General features: G+C 47.6%; 1 non-coding gene across 1 annotated transcript; it reads right to left on the bottom strand.

Moving 5' to 3' along the window:
- Positions 1–3,684: 3,684 nt before the first annotated feature.
- On the bottom strand, positions 3,685–3,824 carry LOC141168328 (U4 spliceosomal RNA). The gene has a single exon (XR_012252069.1). It is a non-coding gene; the product is annotated as a U4 spliceosomal RNA (small nuclear RNA).
- Between the last annotated feature and the right edge of the window lie 2,176 nt (positions 3,825–6,000).

Here is a 6,000-nt window from a genome sequence, read left to right on the forward strand (position 1 = left end):
CAGGAACTTCCTGATGATGGCGCAAGAAGAGCAGCTGAGAAGCAATACTGTCATGCTGTGACCATATAATAACAAATAGTGATTAAATACCGCCATATATTAACCCTCCCTATCGATCCTACCTTCAAATTATCTGCTAACCTTAAAGGTTCACATACTTTTGTCACTCACAGACATGTGAGATTGGATTATTTTCTTTAAAAAAAAGTGTAAAAGTTTAATGTTTTGGACTCATTTGATTTGGTTCTTCATCCACTTGTGAAAAGCTGATGTCGTTTTAGGTCAAATTTATGCAGAAATTAGGAAAATTCTGATGTGGGGAAAGATACTAAGAGGGTCTCATAATGAACTGGGGGTGGGAGAGGACGCTATCAATGACATGTTATGAAATAGGGGTGGAAGAGAACACTAAACAGGGACTTTGATGAATTGGGGGTCGGGGAGGCTGTTACCAGAAGCTTATAATGAAAAAAACCTAAAAAATAGTGACTGTACCATAAACACCCAATAATACCAAATATTGACTGAATAATACCACAATACTATGAACACACAAAAGCAAATAGTGACTGTAACACCGCCATAACATGACCATATAATAGCACCCCAAAACCATAACATGACTCTATTTGGAGTAATCTCCAGAGAGCAGCTGACAAGATATTAATTCTGTAATTGATTCTCCATATTTCTTTGCTTAATCTTTTGGCCTTAGGCACTGGCGTACCGCCAATGGCGGCAGGCCACACCACTGCTATGGGGCCCCTTGAGCCGTGGGGCCGCAACGGCCCATCACTGCAGCAGGCCCTCACCGCACTGTGCCCCGTCTCTGCCCGTTAGCACCAGTACTGCCCGCCCACACAAAATAATGGGGGTGGAAGCATCTACTGACTTGCTGATGGCCGGAGGAGGGACCTAGTGCGAGCAATGATGATGGTGGAGGGAGCGTCAGCAGACATTCCCACCCCCATCATTCTTGCTCGGTGTCTGACGTGTCAGAGCAGCGGGCGCGATGACGTCATTACAGGGTGCCCGCTGCTCCGAGATGTCCGGCGCTTCACACCGCACGCTGAGGAGATCGGAGCATCAGGTGGAACCAGGAGATGTGAGTACTGTATTTTTTTTTTAAATCAGTGACCGGTGGCCATAATACAGTATGAGGAGTGCATTATGCTGTATGTAGGACCATGGGGGTGCATTATACTGTATGGAGGATCATGGGGGTGCATAGTACCGTATGGAGTAATATGATGGCGCATACTACTGTATGTAGGATCATGGGGGTGCATTATATTGTATGGCGTACCATGGGGGTACATTATGCTGTATGGAGGACCATGGGGGCACATTATACTGTAAGGAGGATCATGGGGTTCATTCTACTGTATGGAGGACCATTGGGGTGCATACTGCTGTATGGAGGATAATGGGGGTGCATTATAATGTATGGAGGATCATGGCGGTGCATACTACTGTATGGAGAATCAATGGGGCACATAATACTGTATGGAGGATCATGAGGGTGCATTTTACTGTATGGAGGATCATGGGGGTGCATACTACTGTATGGAGGACCATGGGAGTGCATACTACTGTATGGAGGATCATGGGGGTGCATACTATTGTATGGAGAACCATGGGGGTGCATACTACTGTATGGAGGATCATGGGGGTGCATACTACTGTATGGAGCATCATGGGGGTGCATACTACTGTATGGAGGATCATGGGGGTATATACTACTGTATGGAGAACCATGGGGGTGCATACTACTGTATGGAGGATCATGGGGGTGCATACTACTGTATGGAGAACCATGGGGGTGCATACTACTGCATGGAGGACCATGTGGGGCGCATTATATTGTGGGAAGGACCATGGGGGTGCATTGTACTGTATGGAGGACCATAGGGGTGCATCAGGCCTGGCGTCAGCACGTGGCGCACTCGGGCAAGTGCGGGGGCCACTCGCCATCAGGCACCCCTGCGCGCTATGAGGCCTGTGGGCAGGGGAGTCTGATGCCAGTGCCTGCAACTGCCCTCCCCCCACAAGCTTGCTCAGGGCCCCGGCACAATACTTACTTCTCCCCATTCCTCTACAGATCCTGTATCTTTCGCTTCTCCTGACTGTGATGTCTCAGGTCAGATGGCGCGATGACGTCTTTCCCGCGCGCCCTCTCCTGAGCAGTCACAGCGCAGAGAGCAGGAAGAAGGCAACCCTGAGGAGTCCGGAGTAGAGTAGCGGCAGCAGCAGCAGGAGAGATGAGGTGAGGTGAGTATTTTATTTTTTTCATTTAATAGGGGCATGGAGCATTGTAAGGGGGCCCAGCCGGCATGGAGCATTATGTGGGGCCCAGCCTGCATGGAGCATTAGATGGGGCCCAGCCTGCATGGATGATTATATGGGGCCCATTCTGCATGGCGCATTATATGGGGCCCAGTATTCTGCATGGAGCATCATATTGGGCCATTTTTCTGCATGGAGCATTATATGGGGCTCATAATACTGTATGGAGCATTATATAGGTCTCATAATACTGTATCGAGGACTATATGGGGCTCATATACTGTATGGAGGACTATGTGGGGCCCATAATATTGTATGGAGGACTATATAGGGCCCATAATACTGTATGGAGGACTATACTGTCCGGTCTGCACTGTGCGCTGCAAGCATTCGTCGGTTTCTGAGATATTGTAGAATTTACAATAGATATCAGTCATGTAATGTAAGAATTGAGTGAAATATTTGCATTGTATTATATCTACATTCCTCTACCTTATCTGTGCATCATGAATCGTGGTATGTGTTAAAGGGGCCCACTGAGACGCTTTCGAGCCGGCCCTGGGGATCATTATACTGTATGGAGGACCATGGGGGTACATTATTCTGTATGGCTGTATGGAGGACCATGGGGGTGCATTAATTTGTATGTAGGACCATGGGGGTGCATTATATTGTATAGAGGACCATGGGGAGTGCACTATATTTTATGGAGGATCATGGGGAATGCATTATACTATATGGAGAGTTATGGGGGACGCATTATACTATATGGAAGGCTATGTGGGGGTCCATTATACTGTATGCAAGCAATTATACAGTGTGAAGGTTTGTGTGGGGGCCACCTTACTGTTTGGAGGGCTAGTGCGGGCCATTATACAGTGGGGAGAAGTGTGGGGCCATTATACTGTATGTAGGGCTGTGTGGGGGTCACACTTGGGGGATCATACTGTGTTAGGGTCACCATATGTTGCCTTGGGAGTTGAAGTGGGGTACAGTAGGGTCATTTTACTGCGCATGTGGAGGCTAATGTGGAGGAATTCACCATGGGGGTATCATACTGTGTTTGGGGGGCACTTTTGTTGGCATCATACTTTATGGGGACAATGGAAGAGGAATCTGGGACTTCACCAGGAGGAAAATTACTAAGTAAAGGCTGAAAGGTTGTGAAATCTGATCTTCTGCACCCCCGACAATTATTACTTTTTTTGGGGGGTGGGGGGGTGCAATTATAACTTCTTCTGTGGGGCCCCATGATTTCTATGTACACCCTTAGCCTTATGGAAGTAAAACTTTACATATAATTCTCAGCCCTACACATTAAAGTCCATTACAACTGTATATAGAATTACTCCAGTAAAACCGGAATAACTCTTTTTCTACTATTAACCACCTATTCAGTCTCCTGGAAGACTGTCAAAAATTGCCATGCTGACTGTATTACGAGCCCTCATGGCGGGGTATTGGGAAAAGTTTTCAACTAGCAATAATCACGCCTCGAATAAACCTCATGGGCTATGATACTGCCACTGCGCAAAGCTGGAGGCCATCTGTGAGGAGCTGCGGCCTCCGGATCTGGGGCTCTGTCTACACTGAGGAGAGACAAAGCCATTAGGGGGCTGTGGGAGCAAAGGATTCTGGGAGTGGATATGCTAATAACACCCCTCCCCTAAGTCTGTAATGGAAGAAAGAAAAGCCCCCCAGGCTGGGGGAGGGGAGAGGGTTCATCCTCCATCTGATCATAGTGTCACCACCTCCTGCTATACAGACTGTCTGCTCCTGCGTCCTGGGGGAACCTTCACTTATGTGTTACAGGATTGCATTACCAGGGACTTCCTGATGATGGCGCAAGAAGAGCAGCTGAGAAGCAATACTGTCATGCTGTGACCATATAATAACAAATAGTGATTAAATACCGCCATTTATTAACCCTCCCTATCGATCCTACCTTCAAATTATCTGCTAACCTTAAAGGTTCACATACTTTTGTCACTCACAGACATGTGAGATTGGATTATTTTCTTTAAAAAAAAGTGTAAAAGTTTAATGTTTTGGACTCATTTGATTTGGTTCTTCATCCACTTGTGAAAAGCTGATGTCGTTTTAGGTCAAATTTATGCAGAAATTAGGAAAATTCTGATATGGGGAAAGATACTAAGAGGGTCTCATAATGAACTGGGGGTGGGAGAGGACGCTATCAATGACATGTTATGAAATAGGGGTGGAAGAGAACACTAAACAGGGACTTTGATGAATTGGGGGTCGGGGAGGCTGTTACCAGAAGCTTATAATGAAAAAAAACTAAAAAATAGTGACTGTACTATAAACACCCAATAATACCAAATAGTGACTGAATAATACCACAATACTATGAACACACAAAAGCAAATAGTGACTGTAACACCGCCATAACATGACCATATAATAGCACCCCAAAACCATAACATGACTCTATTTGGAGTAATCTCCAGAGAGCAGCTGACAAGATATTAATTCTGTAATTGATTCTCCATATTTCTTTGCTTAATCTTTTGGCCTTAGGCACTGGCGTACCGCCAATGGCGGCAGGCCACACCACTGCTATGGGGCCCCTTGAGCCGTGGGGCCGCAACGGCCCATCACTGCAGCAGGCCCTCACCGCACTGTGCCCCGTCTCTGCCCGTTAGCACCAATACTGCCCGCCCACACAGAATAATGGGGGTGGAAGCGTCTACTGACTTGCTGATGGCCGGAGGGGGGACCTAGTGCAAGCAATGATAATGGTGGAGGGAGCGTCAGCAGACATTTCCACCCCCATCATTCTTGCTTGGTGTCTGACGTGTCAGAACAGCGGGCACGATGACGTAATTACAGGGCGCCCGCTGCTCCTTGATGTCCGGCGCTTCCCACTGCACGCTGAGGAGATCGGAGCATCAGGTGGAACCAGGAGAGGTGAGTACTGTATTTTTTTTTTAAATCAGTGACCGGTGGCCATAATACAGTATGAGGAGTGCAATATACTGTATGTAGGACCATGGGGGTGCATTATACTGTATGGAGGATCATGGGGGTGCATAGTACCGTATGGAGTAACATGATGGCGCATACTACTGTATGTAGGATCATGGGGATGCATTATATTGTATGGCGTACCATGGGGGTACATTATGCTGTATGGAGGACCATGGGGGCACATTATACTGTATGGAGGATCATGGGGTGCATTCTACTGTATGGAGGACCATTGGGGTGCATACTGCTGTATGGAGGATAATGGGGGAGCATTATATTGTATGGAGGATCATGGCGGCGCATACTACTGTATGGAGAATCAAGGGGGTACATATGTAGCACCCTGAGGATTCGGCTGCTACAGGGGTATTGCACCTCAACCCAGAGGTGTGATATTCCACTCCCGGGTAAGGAAGGAGTGTGAAACTGAGCTCGGTAGGCTGCATGCACTACACACATCCCATTTCCGAGGAGCAGACCGACGGTACTCCCACTTAGAAATGTGCAGGTACGACCGAGTCTGTTCCTGGCTGGAGTGGGAGGGGGGTGGTACATCCCAAGTAGTGTAGGGGCAGATAGGGGGAGCAGCCTGGGTAAAGATAGGAGCTCATTGGGTGCTGGTCACCTGAGCTCACACATAGAGGGTGTATATAAGGTGGGCACCAACTAAGAACAGGGTCAGTTGCAGAGAGAAAGTCAGCGAGCAGAGGAGAAGAGAGACCCAGA

The sequence above is a fragment of the Phyllobates terribilis genome, unplaced genomic scaffold (assembly GCF_046119375.1).
Source record: "Phyllobates terribilis strain yellow unplaced genomic scaffold, ASM4611937v1 Scaffold_11__3_contigs__length_659146591, whole genome shotgun sequence".
Taxonomy (NCBI): domain Eukaryota; kingdom Metazoa; phylum Chordata; class Amphibia; order Anura; family Dendrobatidae; genus Phyllobates; species Phyllobates terribilis.